The 21,070-nt window shown below is 39.2% G+C and overlaps 1 long non-coding RNA gene across 1 annotated transcript in view; it reads right to left on the bottom strand.

The window, feature by feature from the left end:
* Positions 1 to 19,438: 19,438 nt before the first annotated feature.
* Positions 19,439 to 21,070, bottom strand: part of LOC120395764 — a 169,498-nt gene continuing 167,866 nt past the window's right edge. The window contains exon 3 of the long non-coding RNA XR_005592771.1: positions 19,439 to 19,999. This is a non-coding gene — a long non-coding RNA (uncharacterized LOC120395764). The remainder of the gene's footprint in view (positions 20,000 to 21,070) is intronic.

Genomic DNA, 21,070 nt, shown 5'->3' with positions numbered 1-21,070 from the left:
CTGAGAACATCAGCTCAACATGCAACAGCAGTCAAAAAAGCTAACAGAATGTTAGAAACTATTAGGAAAGGGATAAGTAGTAAGACAGTAAATATCATAATGCCCCTATATAAATCCATGGTATGTTCACACCTTGAATACTGCATGCAGTTTTTGTCACTTCATCTCAAAAATATATGTATTAGAAATGGAAAAGTTATACATAAGGGCAACACAAATGATTAGGGGTATGGAACAGATTCCACGTGAGGAGAGATTAAAAAAACTGGGACTTTTCAGCTTGGAAAAAGAAATGACTAAGGGTGGATATGATAGAGGTCCATTAAATCATGAGTGGTCTGGAGAAGGAGAATGTGTCATTTATCTCTTCACATAACACAAGAACCAAGGGTCACCTGATTAAATTAGTAGACATCAGGTTTAAAACAGACATTGTACTTCTTCATACAATGCAGTCAACCCGTGGAACTCGTTGCCAGGGGATGTTGTGATGTCCAAAACTATAACTGGGTTAAAAAAATAATTAGATAAGTTCCCGAAAGATAGATCCATTAATGGCTATTTAAGCCAAGAGAGTCAGAGATGCAAGCCCATGTTCTTGGTGTCCCTAGCCTCTGAATGACAGAAGCTGAATGACAAGGGATGGATCACTCAAAAATTGCCATGCTCTGGTCATTCCCTGTGAAGCATCTGGCACTGACCACTGTCAAAATACAGAATACTGGGCTAGCTGGACCATTGGTTTGACCCAGTATGGCCATTTTCACATACTTATGGGAGGAAAAGGGAAAAGGAACAGCAGCAAAGTCTAATGGCAAGGAGGAGGAGCAGGGGAAAGTTGTTATTTTATTTATGTAAATACATTTTAAAAACCTACATACACATTTGATTGGCTCACTCTTCCCCCTGCACCCCACTGCCATATACCCATCTTCTGAATGTTGCTTGTATTCTTAGATTGTAAGTTCTGCAGGGGAGGGGTCTTGTCTACATCTGCTGAAGAGGTGGATGGAAAATAAGTTTCCTGTCACATGAAACTTTTCAAGATTTCAGGAACTGTATTGTTCCATATTAGAATGAACCTGGAACATTTTGAAGTTGTTGTTTTTCATGAAAAAAAAGGTTTTGGAGAGAAAGAGAACATGCAAGACCCACCCCAAAACAACCAATAGCCTAATGGCTAGGACACTCCCGAGATAGGGGAAACCTAGTCTGAAGTAGACAGAGCAGAGACATGAACCTGAGTCACCTGCATCTCAGGGGAGTTCTTGCCCACCAGGCTCGTTGCTATTGTGGCATGTACACCTCTCTCTCTGATTTTGACCAGAAATTCTATCCTTGTCTTGAGACACCTTCCCTGACAAAACTTTGTTGAAACTGGTACATTCCTGCAACATGGCTTGGTTTTGACAAATTGGCATTTTCCAATGAAAAATGCTTAGCTGAAAAAATCCTGATCAGCTCTGCTTTGCAGTGCCTTGTACATCATGGTTGTGATCAGGACTATGTCATAAACATTTTATGCGTGGTTTTCAGAGTCATTCACTATTGCAAGTACTGCTTTGAATAATTAGTTTAAGTTTCTGTTTCTTCTGTAAACCTTACCTCTCCTTTCCTAATAAGCATCCTCAACTCCCAGGACTGTCTGCTCATTGTTTTCTAGTAAAGATGATATTTGTTCATATTAACTGTCCTGGTGAAGATGTCAAGTTGATTCCAGTTCACTGTCTGGGTTGCATCAGAGTTTAAAGAGGTAAAGCTCATATGTGCTTATTCTTCTCTCAATATTAATTCTACTCTGTATCAAATATGAATTAGTGTTGATCTGTCAAATATCAAAATAAATGCACTTAGACAATTTTCAAAAATAATTATGTTGAAACTGTGTGTAACTATGATGGGGTATGTACCCCGTGGGCTTGAGAAGCCAATTAACATAGCAGGCTACATCTGAAAAGTGGGCCAAGCTTAAGCCCAGCTGGAGAGGGGCTTGGAGGGGACTATAAACAGCAGAAGTTGAGAGCAGAAAGGAGCCTACTTACCACTTCCCTGTATTAATTGTATATCAAGACCAATTAATATATTGTTGAATGTTGATAATGCTGAAGGAATCCCAACCTCAAGCCTTAGAAAAGCAAATTGAGGACTCTTTAAGAGGAAGTGCGATGAGTATCTAAATTCCAATTGTACAAGTGAAAATTTAGAGGAATGTCAGGATAATATGATAGAGTTGTAGCAGCAGCCAACGTCTCTCTATGTAACATGGAATTGCCACAAACTCAGTAATTCAATTCCCTGGTGGAATGAAGATTGTAAGGCAGCAACGAAAGAAAGAAACCAGGCATACAAACAAGTAAAAAGTATATGAATAGCAAGGACTTAATGAACTATAAAATATGTAAAGTGGTGGCAGAGAGAGTTATTAACAAGGCACAGAAAGAGTTAGATAAAATACTATAGGAAAATAAACAAAGATTCCAAGATTTCAAAGACATATAAACAGGATAAAAGAATGAATGGGATACAGAGCAAAAACAAATTTATACCTGGTCTTATCATAAGTGATATAAGTTGAAAGTTCTAACCTGGGAAAAGCAGAAATTTTAGGAAAAGAGTTTCAAAAAGTCAGTAGTGATACACAAAATTCTTTATTTTGCATTAATTCTTGCATTAATTGCATTAATTCTTATTTTCTTCAGCAAACATTCTTTGTACACAAAATTCTTTATTTTGTGTACAAAGAATGTTTGCTGAAGAAAATTGTGAACTCTTAAAAAGCTGGGTAGAACATAAAGATGATGTACTGAATGAAAATTTCAGCTAAAAAAATTCAAAAAAGGTATAGACAAACATAAAAATACAGTTCCAAGTAAAGATATCATATGTAGGCACCTACCAGAAAGTAGTTTAATGATTTTATTGAAATTATATAATAGTATATGGGGAGAAGGAATATTAGCGGTAAAATGGAAGCAAATGGTGGTTATACCATTAAGAAGACCTGGTAAATTATGCACAAGACCTGATATGTATAGACCTATTGCTCTCCCATAATGTGAGGACCAAATTATGGAAAGAATGATAAATGAGATATTAGCAGCATACTGGGTGGAAATGAAATTATAAACTGTATACAAAGTTTTTATGAAAGTGGTTTCAAGAAAAGATGATGCACAGTTGTGGGTTTAGAAATGGAAACAAAGAAAAGCAAGAGGGATAGAGAGGTTATGATCACTGTCTTTTTGGACATTGAAAAAAAACACATGACATGCTATAGAGGGAAGGCTTGCTGTATAAACTATCTGCAATTGGAATAAGAAGAAGAATGTTCTGGTGAATAAGAAACTCCTTAAGTGACAAAACCAGAAAAGTCAGGGTGGGGAAAGCTTTGCTGAAAATTTATAAACTTACTCATGGCACTTCACATGGGATTGTTATCAGCCCTACTTTGCTTAATAGCATGATTAATAATTGCCCAAAGAGTGTATGGGCAAGAGTAAGTATTACTCTATTTGTGGAAGTCTGTGCTGTATGGGTCAAACTCCAGAAGAATTAAGATAGTGCCTTATTAGTACTTTTCCTAGCTCAGGGGGATTTCAAAATGGGTAGATACTTGGGAATTTAAGTTCTCACTTGCTAAAACAAGGAAGTATTATTTATTCCTTTACAAAAACTAGGAGTCACCAAATGAAATTAATAAGCAGCAGGTTTCAAATAAACAAAAGGAAGTGTTCACACAATGCACAGTCAACCTGTAGAACTCTTTGCCAAAGGATGTTGTGAAGGCCAAGACTATAACGGGGTTCAAAGAAGAACTAGATACATTCATGGAGGATAGGTCCATCAATGGCTATTAGCCAGGATGGGCAGGGATGGTGTCCCTAGTCTCTGTTTGCCAGAAGCTGGGAACGGGCAACAGGGCATGGATCACTTGATGATTACCTGTTCTATTCATTACCTCTAGGGCAGCTGGCATTGGCCATTGTCGGAAGACAGGATACTTGGTTAGATGGACCTTTTGGTCTGATCCAGTATGGCCATTCTTATGGTAACAAAGGGAATGAACTTCATAAAAAGGAAAAATGGAACCTGCATCTCTATGCAGAGAAAATTCTGGGAGTTCAAAATTTTATATTCTTAAGAGCTATGTTCAAAACAAACTAACATGGAAAGATTATATAGGTAATATCAAGACTAAATGTAAAAATAGGATGAATCTGCTTAAAAGTATTGATGGGAACACATGGGGTGCAGATAAGAATATGCTGATGATGTTGTCTAGGGCATGAAGTTTTAAATTATGGATGCCAAGACTTCAGTTCAGCTTCTAAATCTACACTTAAACATGCAGAGCCAATCCAAGCCCATGCTCTGAGAACTGCATGTGGTGCAAGTATTACAACACCATTGTGTGTGATGCAGGTAGCTATGGGAGAAATGCCTATAAATCTAAGGATTAAATTGTTAGATTTAACTTTTGGGCTAAGGTTAATGGCAATGGTGAAGATAACAGAAATAAACAAATACATAAGGACTCTTGGGAATTAGACAGACCAGATGTAACAGGACGTCACAAACTCTGTGGTGCTAATAGGGTCAAAACATAGGTAAAATACTTGAATGAAAAGGAATGACTGGAGGAGATTAAAATATAGAGTAATGGAAAATTTTTATTAGATTTATTTATTTAATTTTAGTTGGGAAAATTGACTATTCTATTTATTTATTGTATTTTTAAAGACTGACAAGTATGCTCAGTGCATTAGATCAGCACTCTTTTATTATAGTAAGTATCCAAAGAAAATAAATATTCTCCATTTACCAAACTAATGACCCATCTGTTGAGTAGTAGGTCATTCACAATGATTATGTTACCATTATTTTTCTAGCAGAAGAGATATCAAAAGCCCTACCTTACTATGGCCTGAATTCAAGAAAGCATCCCTGTTCAGGAGAGCACTTAACTTAAGCACATGCCTCAGTGTTCTTACGAATTGGGGCTTGACTGTCGAAACATTACCCATACCTACATCAAACAAGGTATGGGTAAAACTAAGGTAATAAAAATAAACCCTAAAAAACCCTTGCCTCCATGAAACTGACCTTCCTTTGAAGTTTGAGGCTATAGTAAAAATAAAATAAACCATCTGCCTAGTAAATTAAATAGAGCCAAAACTGGGCAATTTTCATTCTCACATTATCTAATCTAACCTCCGTAGATAGTCAGTAAGAGGGGAAAAGCTCAGAATTTTACAATTCCAGATAATCAAGGGTATTTTCTGGTGGGAAATTATGCTAATTAAAGATCTGTTTTAAATACCGAGCAATGGAACAAAGCATTAAGGGCTACAAGATTAGGTTAAGTGCAATCTGCTTAATCATCATTCATAAGATTATGTCTTGACAATGCCAAAAATGTGAAATACACATTAAATTGTGGGTTAAAGAGAGCTACAGATGGAACAAAACAAGCTAGGCCAAAGACTTCTGGTGAACTAAACATAATTCAATTTAAGTTGATGTGCTACAGCCAGGTTTTCATCCTTCTAAACACTAGGCCATTTGGCAAAAAAAGCCTAAATGAAAAACATTGTTCAAAGTTAAATTTGCACATTTAATTTCACAGTCTCCTAAAACTCTGCATGTTGTAGGCTGGAGAATTTATTTTACAGTAAAGATCAAATCCTGCTCCGCTTTCTTGTCCTAATGAAGTCATTAGAACTACTTACATGAGAAAAGTGAGCCAGATTTGGCCCATTGTTTCTAGTTGAGAGCCAAAGCATGATTAACAGATGTGGAGTTGCAGAGACCTCTTGGGTAAATATTGGAGCCATGTCTGAATCAATTTCTCTGAGTGAAACGTTATTCTACTAAATGATAGAAAAGTATTCAGTTAATCTGATAATTATGATGGGAAATGAATCCATAATCTTACCGTCTTCTTAATGGTAAAAATAAGCCTGATTTGTACTAAGTGGTGTCTGTCTGTGTCCATCTGATATTCTATTACAGGGGGTATAGATTGTTCTCTTCTCACAAGAAAGATTTCTCATCCCTGGTTTGTTTACTTTAACAATAAAAACCTACTTCTATAGTGTTGCCAGCTCTAATTGTTTCCCCCTGAAAATGAACGTGACATTTAAAGAGGAAAACACAAAATTGACCACATTTCACTATACATAAAATAATTAAACAAATTCAGTTGGTGTTTACATAAAACCTTTCTCAGGATATATTTAGAGCTGTGTAAAATGTTCACAACAAAACCACAAACCACATGAAAGCTGCTTGGTTTTGGGTTGAGTTACAAACCAGAAACTCCAACCAAGGTTTCCAAGTGCTAATACTTCTTTTGAACAAACATGGACTGATTTAGGATTTTGCACCAAAACCATGCAGAATTTGTGGTTTTACTTGTCTCAGTGCAATACCAGGGGAAACTGGGCAGCCTGAATTTAAATTTGAGTTTTTGGATTTGATTTTGAGTAAACCTCAAAAACAACGTTCAGGGGATGCAAAACACATATGAATTGAAATTGTGCAGCAAAACTGAATTTCCCAGACCTCTAGGTATATATAACCATTTCATTAAAATGGATTCAAATAATAGCCCTATGCAAGCTATACTGTGGCTCAATTCAACTTTTCAAGCAGTGTGTCATGTCATCAGGCATCTCCAATTTTAATTCCAAAAGTGTGATTTATGTTTAGTGCAGTAAGAGTAAAAGATTAGCGTACGGACTAAGGGCTAGTGTAAGTAAATTGAAGAAAAATGTATGTTCAATACACTAAGGAGCAACTTTATCCACTTAATGGTGTTTTGCATTAATGTTTTTTATCTAAACCAGTTACCAAATCTATAACAAATATACATCAGCAGCACTATTGGAGGGAATGTATGTAAATTAAGAGCTATGGATCAATGTGTATCCATGGGGCTTTCATGTGAGAAAAGCATCTTTAGAGCTGCCAGAGAATTCAAACTCTTTAGTATGATAAGCAACAGAAAATAAGAAAAACCTATGAAAACCACCTAGTACTAGTCTGAAAAAAAAAATCTCTGGAGTCTGGTTTGAGAAAGCAGATCTCTAGCACTTACCAATAATCAAACACAAAGTGCTCATTTCCCTATAGCAAAGCTACTTTTATGTGATCGTCTAAACTGAATCACCAATTAGCAGTTTCCTACCTTTCTTGGCTCCTGGGATGAAGAGGCAGACATATTGATCAAAATGTTAGTAAAGCATCACTTGACAAGAAGTGTCTGAGTGGTGTTTCCACACTATGCCCTTTCTGATAGCTCTGGCAAAATGCCCTCCTTCCAGTCTATCTAGTTATCAAGAAATAGACAAATGTTTTCTTCATGATAAATGAGCCTGAAAGAAGAGGCTGCTACAGACTACAAATCCTAAACATTTTTTTATTATATTTTAAAAAAAGAAGTAGATATGCAATACTCAAAACAATAATAGACTGTCCTTTGCACTACACTTTTTTAGAATGCTTTGCAAATTCTAAGCATTACAACACTTGTGTGGGAGATAAGGAGTATAGAGGGCTAAACTGCGGAACAGAGAGGTGTTAAGTACCTTACCCAAGGTCACAAGTTGAACTAGTAGCAGAGTCTGAAACAGAGCCTAGCTCTCTAATGACTGCAAATTTAATCTCAGATATACTGGTTTCCAGGTCCATTCACTCACTAACTAGCCCTACTTTCTGCATACTGCATTATTTTCTTGCAGTACAATACTATGGTATTATACAAACTTCTGCTGATCACACTCCCTCAGTCCCCTGTTATTCTGCTTGGTTGTCCTGTGCAGGCAGAGTAACTCAGGAAATCTCTGCTAAAGCATCATAGCTGCACTCCTCACAAAAAGGAAAAGGCAGCATTCACTGCTGAAATGTTTACAGCATCTTTAAACTACAAAGGAAGTACAAGCTCTCTACAGTCATCAGAATAATCATCTTTAATAAGTAGCCTGAGTTTCCTAGGTTCTGAGCACCCAGAAGTTCCCATTTAGGCACCCAAAGGAAGTTGCCAGATATTCAGAAGTGCTCAGCATTCAGCAATATAGTAGGAAATAATAGGATCTGTTGAGCACTGAGCACTTTTGAAAATCTAGCCATTTCATTTAGATGCCTAAACGGGAGCTGAGCTCTTTGGAAAAGCTGGCCTATTAATTTCACTGTTTATATTATACTAGTGCCTACATACGCCAATCAGGAGTCCAACTTTATAGTGCTAGGGTCTGTACAGACAGACCACAAGACAGCCCCTGCACTGAAGACCTTAAAATCTGTTTCATTAGTATTTTGACATGCTCAAACACTTCAGTTTTGGTTTGCAGCAGTATTTTGTTTTGTTTTTTTAAACAAAGATCACAGTTCTTCAGAGGAACAATTAATATGATATTCTATACCTCAGGAACAAAAGATATTTCAGTTGAATTTCTGTACTGTGGCAAATGCAAGTATTTCAATTTATTGTGTCCAATGCAGTGTGCAACTCATTCATTTTGGAAGCTTTATTTTTGATCTAATGTCATGTCAAAAGGTTTGCCTAAGCTGAAAATCTCAAATATGGATCTGAATCTTCCCGGATTTCGTTCAAGGGTGTTCAGATCTAACCTTCCAGTGCAAACCTGACTAGGTTCCGGGGTGGCCTAGAAGAACTGCATCACGTCACTGAAGATGCCATCGCTTGGCTAGACGACTATGCACACACTAAATAAGTGCAAACTTCACCTCCACTCCTAATAATACCAATGTTTTTGATTTAGAAATGTTTGGAAAACTGAAATTGCTTTACATGAAACAATGAAAACATAAGGTTCTGGTTAACATGCAGACAATGCATCTGAACAGAATATATATATTCTGCATGTTTACCCATTACAGTGTTGAAGAGCAGTAAAAGCTTTCTAAGAAATATGGAGCCAAATTCATCCTTGGTGTCATTATAATGAAGCTGGAACAGGCATAATTTTTGTCTCATGAACTTGCTGATATGGAAGAACAGACTACATATTCTTCAAATATCTCATTGTTTGTGGAATGCTGGTGAAGTAGTCAGATTAGTGGTTTCCTAATCAAAATTATTATACGTGTAACTTCTCTTCTGTATTGATTCTAGTTCAAAACATTCATGCAGCTATAATAAATCTGACATTAATTTGAGAAGCAAGAGCTGATTAAACTATGTTTTAAACAAAGAAATGAAAGGAACAAGATGAGGGTTACAAATAATTGCATTAGTAAAAGAAATAGGGACTATTTAATTATTAATTGTTTGTAAAAGAAAGCCACTCCTTATATATTATTTTCATATTTTACTACCTAATGATCTATCTGACACTTCAAGCAAAACAACAGGAAAATACTATAGGCAAGTAATTTTTTCCCCTTTATTTGGGCCCAGTAAATTCAAATTGTGCTGTTTATATCAATTTGGTTTCCTAGGCAAAAATTTGACTCCTTGTGAAAGATCCAGACAATAGTTTAAAAAGCAAATATACACCTATAATTTCATATTTTATATTCTGATGGATTCTTAAGATAACTTTTCACGGTTACAGAAAGAGAATGACTGAAACACCAATGGTTACATTAGGGAAATATGCAACGCTTGCAGGATTATAATGATTAAAAATATCAGAGACTGTGCACATTATATTCCATTACATCACATTCTTCACCTCCTCCACTATTTTAAAGTTATTTTGTTGTTGTTGTTTTTAATGAGGAAAAACTGCTTTTGTGGCAGTAATGATTTGCTTGGTATATGGCAAAATTGGATAAATACAATAAGTCTCCCGTCAGCACTGCATCATTGACCAAACATTTTTAAAAAGTAATATTAATTAACAAATACTTGAGAAATTCTCCTTTTCAAATCTATGTTGACTCTTGTCTATGTTGTAAAATGTAGATGAGATAAAACTGAACCCAAATAGGGTATTATCACCCACAATAATAATGGAATTCGTTGTGGTTCTAGTGCTTTCAGAAAAATCCCCAAGTACTTTCAAATGTCTTCATTTCATTACCTCACCCCCCTTTTTAATTTATTTTCCATTTTATTTCTCTGCTCCCTTACATTAAACTGCAGAAAATGTAATCCCATTTATATAATGTGTCCAGAACATTTACGGATTAATTCCAAACAATCCTTACAGCACCTCAAGGATTAGAAAATGGTTTAATATTGATGTTTTAAAAACAATTATTTCAATATTTGGCAGATGTCTTGTGATCAGAATCAAACTAGAAGAATAAAAACGATTCCCTATGTTGCACTTATTTATAGTTTTTTATCACCCAACTCTATAAACCCAAGATATCTCTTATGCGCTATAGGACATCAGTGAGTTACGTAAGATGAAGGTTTAATTCTAGCTGGTTTGTTTTCCTTTTTAAACAGAAGAAAGACTCAGTTTAATCTTCATTCAGATTGTTCATTTAAAAAAAAAGAAATACATTTCAAAGCATTATGTTGGAGTATTTCACTGTTAAGGGCTGTAAGTAAGTGACAAAAGAAAGAGCTAGGAAGAGAAAAGAGACAAGCAGAACAATGGGGCTCTGACAGTAAGCCTCATATATAACCTAGAGATGGTACCTCCATTTTAGAGGGCATTGTAATTTCTTTGTCCATTTGAGCTTTAGTCTCTCAACTAAAAACCATCAAAAGAGGTTTAATTATCACACACTGTATTGGAACACACCCAATGGCGATGTTTTGATGTGGATTCTTGTGTACTACGTATTGAACTAAGGTGCTTACCTCATTTCACATTAGTCATGCAGCAGCTGTCACTGTTTATGGTGGGTGCACCTCAAACAATGCATTGTTCATATAAGGACCTAGAAATATGGAAGCTCACTGACCCAAACCTCTGAGTATTCTGAGGCTCCACAGTGGGTCTTTCTGACCTTCTAGCTCTATCCAGATCATTACAGGCCTGTTCCAAAGCCTATTAAGGTCAATAAGAGTTTTTCCAATGACCCCAACGGGCTCTGGAGCAGGCCCATAACACTCAGACTTTTCAAGAACCTTTGTAATTTTCTCTTCTGATGGAGCTTGTTCTTTTCTCCTGACAGAGGCTCTTCAAAGGCTGGCTAAACATACACACCCTTCACTCCAGCCTCAGCTGCAAAAAGCTATGATCCAGCCAGTTCTCCTTTAGAGTACAAATCTCCACTTTCACTCTGGCATTTCAAAAGAGTGGGGCAATACATTGGGAAACTCCCAGAGGAAAGGTCATGACCCTCCCTGCTCCTGAAGAAGAGGAATTGAACTCCATGTTTGCCTCCTAAAAGTTCCTAAACAAACAAATCGTATGTTTCAGTTCATGAGCTAGCACAGATTAAGGCACATTCTCTTTAGACATAAATTAGTTTCCCATTCCTAACCACTGCCAACCTGGACTTGGTTTCATGCAATGACCTAGAAACAGAAGGCGGCACACTCTCCCATTACCAGTCCCTTTGGTGATTCAACAGAAGGCGGCACACTCTCCCATTACCAGTCCCTTTGATGATTCAATCACTCTCCTCCTTTATAACCCAATTTTGGGTACTATATAAATAATTAATAATACTTTTTTTGTTTTCAAAAACAGTTACCAGATTATCATGTATCTTATTTGTTTTAGTAGGACATATGTTTATATATAGAAACTACTTGAATATACACTTAATCTAATTTGTGGAAATACAATGATCTAATTTACTCAAGAGAATCATTTGTCTGATTTGAAGCAAGGTTAAAATAAACATTACAGGATAACCTCTCCAGTTTGCCTCACTGTGATACTTGACCTCATTCATCACATATGCTGTTTCTATTTCCTAATGTACAGTACATGATACTGATCAAATCTTAAAAGTGAATTACAGCTTCAAGTTAAACTTAAAGGTTATACAATTACCATGCCCCTCTTCAGACTGCAGCTGCATGTAACAACAACTATTTTACACACTTCCACTGCATCCATGACAAATATCCTTTTTTTATTCAGAGGCAACAGTGACATTATGCTATGTGCATGTTATTTTGAATAATTTAATGTGATATAATTATTCATTTAATTAAGTGACTATAACTGCCAAAATCTCAAAACGTTTTATGTTCCTGGTCCCTTTTATGAGTCACATTAAACAGTAACATTGATTAGCTATTTGAAAAACGTAACTTTCCTATTTTTGACCATACCACCTCCACACTTGGAATACTTCCCCTGGGTCCCTATTACTCTACAACACAAGTACAAGTACATAGCCATAAGCTTTTTAGCCTCAAACTATATCTCTGACTTACTGTGGTCCCCCAAACTCACTAATTTGCTTTATTTCATTCTCCCAATTTGATCTCTCTAACTTCTGCTATTCTACTTCTTAAATCTGTTCTCCAAGACATTTCATTCTCTCAAGTTAAATCTCTTCTAAAAGCTCACTTCTGGCATGCTGCAGAGAGAAATCAGTTAAAAAGAAATCATAGAAGAACCAACAATAAGATCCACACATGCTTAAAATGAATTACTTGTTTGGTTTTTCCCCCCTAGTTGCATCTAAAACTAGACTAAACTCTTCATATAGAGATAACATCTTTTTCCTTGTTCTGTAAAGCACATAATATACTTGAGTGTTGTAAAAAAATAAAATAAAAATAAAAACCCAATAACAAGCCTTCATGCAATTCAAATTTAAGTACTGGAAAGTTAATGCTCAGATGAACACGATTTAGCTACCTTAAATGCTGAATGACTTATGCATCTCCCCTCACCCTTTCTGATTAGGTTCTAGCTTTCTTCCTTGTTCACAAAACCCCAAAGGGATGTGTATCTTATTCCTGGGCAGAAGATGAATGGCTTAAGCCCTCTATTAAATCATCATCATAGTTACAGCCTTGTTGTGTCCACTGCAGAACAAAGACCTCACTGCACTACTATGAAACATCCATGTTTCATGACAAGGTATTTTCAAGGGATCTTAATGTCACAATATAACTGCCTCTCCCCCCTCATGGGGACCCCTGGGTAAGCAGTTTAGCATTGTGTGTTGCTAGCGCATATTGTGGAAAGGGTTGAAGATGTAAGTGTGGAGTGAAAGGTTCCTTTGCAGGTTACAAGAGACTGTAGAGGGAGGAAGGGAGAAGAGAACGGGTTAACTTGATGCTTCAGCTAGGTCCGAAAATAAAACGCTGACTCCAGCCCAAGGCCATGGCACACAACCGACTCTCAGCTGCCTGCCAAGAAAGATGGGGGCCTGGATGGTAACCGCGACAAGCCGTGAGAAAAGAGGATTCAGTTGAACAGAACTGCAGGAGCTGCAAAACTAGTGAGACAGCAAAGGACAGCAAGGGGGAAAACAAGTCTCTCGTCCCTGAAGCCAGTGTGTTTTGAGAAAGCTAAAAAAGCCGTGGGAAGCCGGTTTGAACTGGTACAAAGATCACGGGGAACAGACGTTCCTAAACAAAACCTCCAGAAGAACCCAGGGCTTAAAAATCCTCTCAAGAGTCAAAGCAAGTCAGAGATCAACAGCAAACCCTAAATGGTCTGTGCACAGGACAGAAATCTTGTCCACCCTTCCCCCTCTTCTTCTTACATTACACCCAGGCTTGGCCAGCCTTGGGTTGTGCGTGTGTGAGTATGAAAGCCGGTAAGGGCTTTGGCACTAATGGTTTCTTCCTTCCTTTGTGTGACATGGGGAGAACCCAGCACTCATGGGCTTGGGCACTAACACTCTTTTCCTTCCTTTGAGTGTCATGGGGAGAACCCAGCACTCACCGCTGTTATTTTATTAATAAAGCTTTAAAACTTAGTCACTTGGTGTGTGTCTTCATCTCCTCCACTAACAATCCTGCAGCCTCAGCCTGATCACCTGACACCTCAGGCAGATTGGTAACAAAAATCTGTCACACTAGTACAGAGCCTGGAGTGGCTCATGACCAGAAGCGTATTAGGGGTTTATCGGGCCCTGGGCCAGAGCATGTGGGGGGCCCTCCCCGCTTCTTCCTGCAGTCACCTCAGGCCCCCCGCTGCTCCTGGGGGGGAAATAGGGTCCAGGTGTAGGGGCTTGCCCCACCCTGCTGGGGAGCTGGGTGGGGGTGCAGTGGCTTTCCCCAGCGCTCCTTCCAGGGAGCGGGGTCAAGGTACAGGGGCTTGCCCTACTGGGCAGTGGACCTCCTACCAGGCAGGCAGAGCGGAGTAAGCCCCCGCACTCCGACCCTGCCCCCCAGCAGGAGTGCTGGGTTGGGGGAGTGGGTCAAGATGCAGGGGCACCCATTTTTCCAAGGCCTCTCCAATTGGCTGGGGCCTCTGGGCACTGGGCCCATTGGCCCAGCAGATAATCTGCTACTGCTCGTGAGCTCTTCTTCAATGCTGCTGGCCTTTTGTATGACCGGATGCTGATGAACAATCATTGTGCCTCTATGTCCACGCATTTCTCAGCCAGCATTCAGGCAGCAATGGTCCCAGGGCCATGCAGACTGGGGGGGAAGGGATGAGGTGAGTTTAGAAAAGTCGAGCTTGGGGATGCAACAGTGGTAGAAAACTCATAGTTGGCTCTCTAAAGTTAGTACACGGATGTCTTTAATTCCTTGGACGATGACAGCATTTCATTGCTTCCATCATCCCCTGATTTGCTATCCCCTTACAAACATGGGCAGCACAAAATGGTGTGTGTGTGTGTGTGTGTGTGTGTGTGTGTGTGTGTGTGTGTGTGTGTGTGTGTGTGTGTGTGAGAGAGAGAGAGAGAGAGAGAGAGAGAGATCTGGAAAGAGGAAGGGAAAACTTCAGTTGTTTGAGGAAAAGTTAGTCACTTTCTCCATTGGGCAATTACAAAGTTTTACCAGCCTTGGCCCTGGTTTCTTGCCTCTCCCTGCATGCTTTCTGTATGCTGCACAATCTGGGGGAAATTGGGGTGGGGGAAGGATACATTCTGGCAGTTGAATAAACACAATGTAGCGCCCCTTGGTTGTGGAGAGGCAAGGTGCTCGGGGTGCTGTTCTGAATCTTCAGAGAATCAAATAAAGTCGTGGTAGGTCTCTTTCGTGCACTGTTTATTAAATAGTTGTTAGGCAGAAACAGGGGCAGGATTTTCTGGAAATGCTGGGGTATGTGTATGTGGGGGCAGGGTTGGAGGTTGTCATGGTTCACATATCCCTTTGCACAGAAACTGCATATACTAGCTGAGAATATAATCCTTTTCCAGTCAAACTGCCTCCTGGTGCTGTAAGCATATTTCAGCAAATTTCTGGTGTAGCAGAAACTCAAGCTGGGTGTTTAGGTTCAATGGCAGTGCAAATCTGCTTGGTTCACCTTCATAGCTGACCAAACTCCTCCATTCAGCAATATTTAGAGGGTTACCATTAGCAGAAACATCTCTCTAGCACAGATTGCTAGATCTCCTCTACAGGACTGGAATACCACCTCACTGTTTCTGGTATCCTGAAAACAGTTATGTCCTCCAAATGTTGGCTAGTCTTTAAAGAAGAAATTGCAAAATGGTAACAGAGCCCCTGGAAGGAACTGCCACTCCCCCATCGAGACACTATGAATATTTAAAAATTATAAAAAAATTGCATGTATCTTAGTAGTAGCCTCTGCTCCATCCTCATGGGCTTCAAAAATTGTCTGAGAATCAAGGATAGTCTAACAGGCACATTCCTGGAATGCTGAGAAGCATAAAAATTGTGGTCTTCCACAGCAAAATTATGTTATGGGTGGTGGGGATTTCTCAACATCTTTAAAAGGTAAAAATACATAATGGTACTCTTCTCTTTGAATTGGCAGGACTGTCACCTCCTGAGAGGGAAATCATTATGCAATGAGGGTAGGAGCATCCCCCAGAGACCACAGAGGCAGAGATAGGAAGCACCTGGAGGATCTGCAGCTTGGCCTGAATAGAAAGAGCCAGGCAGAGTTTGAATTCCTCAGGGCATGGGAAAATTGGGCTCTTCACCAAGAAGAGACACTGACAAACTGGTTCATGGAGCAGGAAGCTTGGCTTAGGGAATGGAGAGGATAATAGAACTAGAGGTTGAATGAAGTTGAGGTCCACCTCCTATACCTGTCTGTGAACTGCCACCTCCTTCTCCTTTTCTGTCACATGCTGCCCAGAGTGCTTCTGAGCCTGAGGCCCAAACTCCAAGAGACCAGGAAGGGTCTGTAGCGGTTTGTAAACAAGTGTGAAATGTGAAGACCAAAGCACTGCACAATGAGCTCATTACAACTCATCCACCAACCTCCACAGCACAAACCCAAACCCCATTGTGACAATCCAGTGGAAATGCCCTGTAATGTTTGAATTGTCATAGGAATGAATGACAAAGGACCTCTGGCTACAGGGAAAGAAAACCTTCACAAAACTATGTAGTCCCACAAGTATATGCCAATGTTCCCTTGGGCTTTTCCAGCAGCTGCACAGGTTGTGAATGTGTCCCTGGGCACAGGTAGATGTCATTCTCTGCCTCCCTGCAGTACCAAAATGTGTGCACATATGGCAGCTCTGATTTCCCTTCCCTGTGAACCAGGACCAGTATGCACATGAGTGAAATCCAGTTGCCTACACAGAGTTTGTAAAGCAGATGTGTCTTGAGCCCACTCAGGATGGAAGCACTCTGCTTTTTCCTCACAAACACAATATAGCATGCAGCAGGTAACAATTGCATGAATGGTGTCTGCCACATTGATATCCAGATGGATGTATACTAACGCCAATAAGATTTCAGCCTACCAAAGGCAAAATAACAGTTGGTACAGACACACTGTAGAGAATCATATTGTTTCTCTGGACTTGTGATAGGGCGGTCCTCACACTGCTAGGATGGTACTTCTTCCTGGTCATTCTGAGGAATAACTCACCCCTTCCCATGGCTCAACGCCATCTCTCTTCCTCTCTCACAGACTCCACAGGCTGCTGCTGCTGCCTCTCTGTGGCTCAGATCTCCAGCACAGTCACTATGCATGTTTTCCAACTCCGGGGTATCAAAGTCTTTCCTCACCAGCAGTCCTAGGCAGTCTTCCCATTCACTGCCTCATAGTGCCACTCCCTCAGCAGCTGGCAAGGGAACCCAGCCCTGAGCTTTACTCTGGGTCCTGTCTCAGGGACCCTCTAGCTAGCAGTCTTGGCCTGTTCCCTTCTAGATCTTACTGCCTTTCCCTGAGCCCTGGCTGACCTATCTTACCAGCTTCCCCTCTCTGGGTTTGCCAGACCAAACACACCTCCTTTCTCCAAGGGATTGACTGCAGACTTTCCTAGCAGCCCCCCTTTCTGCTGCCAATTTTCTGCCTTTATAGTCCCAGTCCAGCCTGTTCCTCCTGAGCTGGGCTTCCTCATGCACTTAGGGGATTACTTAGCCACCTGATTCCCCTCAGCAGCAGCCTGTTGGGTTAGTTACCTCCCTTCTCAGTCTGCCCCAACAGTCCCTTCTTCTTCCTTCAAGTACAATCCTAATCTCCTCAGCATCATAAACCTCCCTGATGTCATGAGTGTTTCCCACATTTTTAGTCACAAATCTGTCTCTGTGGTCCACCAAGCCTTGCAGAATAAGTGAACAGTAACCTTTTCGGTTCACTCGTCACTTGCCTTTTTTGATGGACAAAGTGGTGGGATATGGGTGCCATCAGTGGCCCCTGCACAGTTCAGAAATCCCATCCTCTGAAATTCAGCTATTATTTCTGGATCTTTTCTTAGAGCAGCCATCCATGGGTAGATCACAGTTTTAATTGCTTCACAGACTGCACAAGCATGACCCTGACAGTGACTTTCCAACCTCAAAGTGGCTTGGAACAGACCTGTAGCTGTCTGGTGTTGCCCACTTCCACAAGGCAATAGCCACCTACTTCTGCACTGGTCTAGGTTCTCTGAAGCAGGTGTTTTGGTGCTGGAGATTTGGTGCAAGCTTCTCACTCAGTTCCATGAAAGTCTAGTTTCCTGCTTCAGAAGTTCTGAAGCTATTGCTGGCCATCCCAGATATCCAAAATGCCATGATCACACCACAACGTGCTGGTTCTCCTGAATCACAAGTGATTGTCTGTCCATAGCATGCTGTGGCAATACACATGCACCATAATTATACCATGGGAGTTGAATGAATTGTCATGGACCCCTAAGGTCAGTTGACTTTGATGTGTCACAAAGTTCATCAAAATTCCATTCAGTATCTCACTGATCACCTACTCTACCACATAAACGTTTGTCCCACAATAAGGAGAAGGACTCTCCCATTGCACCATGTCTTCCATCCAACTTAGCAGGAGGGAGACATGATCAGGGACTGCCATCTGCAAATGTGTGAAGGTGGAGGACAGTACCAACAACACACAGCAAAATGGGCTCCTATGTGGCTCCGTGTGATGCATAAAGACCTCTGATACTGCCAGTGAAATGGTGGCTGTAGCACTGCATAACAGTGTAAGTGTGGAGGCAGGTATAGCACAGCATATGCGGGCACATGGCTTAGGTATAGGGAGCATGTGCAGTCATGTATACAGTCAAGTAACCAAGTATTGTGCACTAGAGTAGCCGTTCTTATATTCATAGCCCAAGTGGAAAGAAGCGTGGATTTTACTCATTGGTTCTAATTATAAAGCTTAGGAAAGATCCATTCCCTATATCTTTGTGTAGAAAGCAGTTGCTATTTTTAAAGATTCCTTTCACTTGGTGTGCTTGGTAGTGTATTACCTTCATCTCTCTCTTCTGGTATTTAGCTCAAGATGTACATACAGTATTGCATCTTTTTAGTTTAGTGCTGTTCTGAAGTGTACTGGACACCAATGAGGTGTGTTTTTGTCATCATTCATCCAGATAGCGTTCAGGTATTTTTAAAGGCCTTAATTGAATCTATCCGCAACATTTTTTCTAAGTATTTAGTTTTCATTTTGGAAACATTTTGGAAAAGTAGCCACTAGGAGTCATGGTCAAAAATTCCCTCCATTTGCTGTGATTCTTCACTTTCTTATATGATATTAAAACTAACCTTTATTGTATGGCAGTATAATTTGATAGGAAAGAAATAATTTATTAGAAGATCAAGGTAATGCATTTAAACTCTGAGAAGTCAGGAAATACCAAATGTAAGGTTGCAAATTGTTAACCCTGTACATTTGTGCCATGACTGTACAGACTTTAACTGAAGGATCACCTACTATTTCTCACATGCCGAACTCCTGCTAATAAACAGTATTAAACCTATGTTTGTGTGTGAGTAGATGGATTTACCTTCCATTAGACAGTACAGGAGATGGGCATAAGCAGGCTGAGAGAAACAAGAGTTTGTTTGAAGTCTGTATTTGATGTGTGATCTCAGATCATACATTTACTTAGCACAAGATCATACGTTCACTTAGAATAGTATCATAACATCACACAGAATACATAGCAGTGGTACTATGTTTTATTCCACAGTTACTATACTTCCTACTGCTGGTTTTACAACTTGCCTTGAGTGTTTCAAAGCTCAAGAAATCTATCCTGTAGGTTATCAATCACATTTTTTAAAAATTTTACATAGATTATAGCAAAGTGAATAATAGAATTACTTGTTAATGTCATTTTTTTCCATTATGCATTTACAAAATTTAAAAATTACAAAAATATCATAGGCTTTATTGGGCTATCAGAATTCTTCTTTCACAGCTTTAGACATGTGGATAGTGCCATTGAAGTAAACGGGATATCAACACTAGCAAAAGGATGTTGTTGAATAGGAATGGGATTACTCGCATGCTTAGAGTTAGGAGTGTGCATAAATACTTTGCTGAATCAGGGCCTTAATCAGGATATGCCAAAGGCCTGGATTATGATATAGTTTTGAAGCAAAAGTTATGTGGAACAAATGGTCAAAGTCTTTGAAAAGTTACATATAGGGCTGGCAAAAAATTTTCCATCAAAATTGTTTTTTAGACAAAACAGTGTTTTCGTGGAACATGTGCTTTCTGGATGAAAACTTTCAGTTTTGCTGGTTTGATGACAAGTTTTTTTTTCCTCTGGAAAACTGAAATATAAAGGATTTTTAAAATTATTTTTAATATAATTTTCTGCAGGAAAAACACCCGTTTTCCAACCAGCCCTAGTTGTCTACTTTTACTGAGGAGACAGGTTTTAATTAGAGACGTATCTTAATTAAATCCCTATACTGAGAGTTACCAGTATGCCCTCATAACATATTTCTTAGTAACTAGAAAAAATTGTTTCTAGAGATTAGTAGATAAAACCCACTTAGAAATAAATACATTTGTCTCAAAAGTCAATTTCTCAAGAAGTGTATTTTATGCCTCTTACAATGTTTTATTTACCTATTTTCAAAAGGTTCAGAAAAAAACCCAGTAAATCGCCTCAAATGTAGAAATCTCTTAGAACTCCAAAACAGCAGGCTTCACCAAATAAGGTGACAGTATTAAACACAAAATTATTACATGTTTTAGAAATGTCCTGTAACACATTTATTTCATACAGATTATGATAATCTTTTAAAATAAGATGTAAAGAAAGGAAAAACAAATTTGCTCACATTCTCACATACGGGCCAATCCTACTCTTTGCGATGAAGAGAGACATCCCAGTGTATTGAGGAAAAATGACTACTTTGCATGCATAAAACAGCCACAGACAGTGATTTTCCAAGATTGATAGTGCAGGGTATTCACATATTTAAGAACTGAGCTCTTAGGCTCAGATTCTGGAGATTAAACTTTATCTTGCAGTTTCTTAGGTGGCTGGATTTAGCTATTGTCAAAGTAATGTATCTGAAAAAAAGCAGCTGTGAAGCAGTTCTAGACATTGTGGACCACTAACGCCACTTTACATCACTCTGCCATTTTTAAGGTTCTTACACTAGTAAAGTACGGTAAAGGACCTTACTGTAAATGAGAATCATTCCCCCAATGGCACAGTGATTTGGCTGCAGCTCAGACTGAGAAGCAGTTGAGACTCCTGCTTCCTAACAGACAAGTAGCTCAAGCATTTTCAGGAGGTGATGTCATCTGATTCCAGAAGGGTACAGAACACATTGCCAGGGGCTGGGTGGGAAAAACAGGGTAACAAATATAATAGGATGTTAGTAGAA

The sequence above is a fragment of the Mauremys reevesii genome, linkage group 1 (genome assembly GCF_016161935.1).
Source record: "Mauremys reevesii isolate NIE-2019 linkage group 1, ASM1616193v1, whole genome shotgun sequence".
Lineage (NCBI taxonomy): Eukaryota > Metazoa > Chordata > Testudines > Geoemydidae > Mauremys > Mauremys reevesii.
The sequence above is the reverse complement of the archived record's forward strand: the minus strand, read 5'-3'. Positions and strand labels throughout refer to the sequence as shown.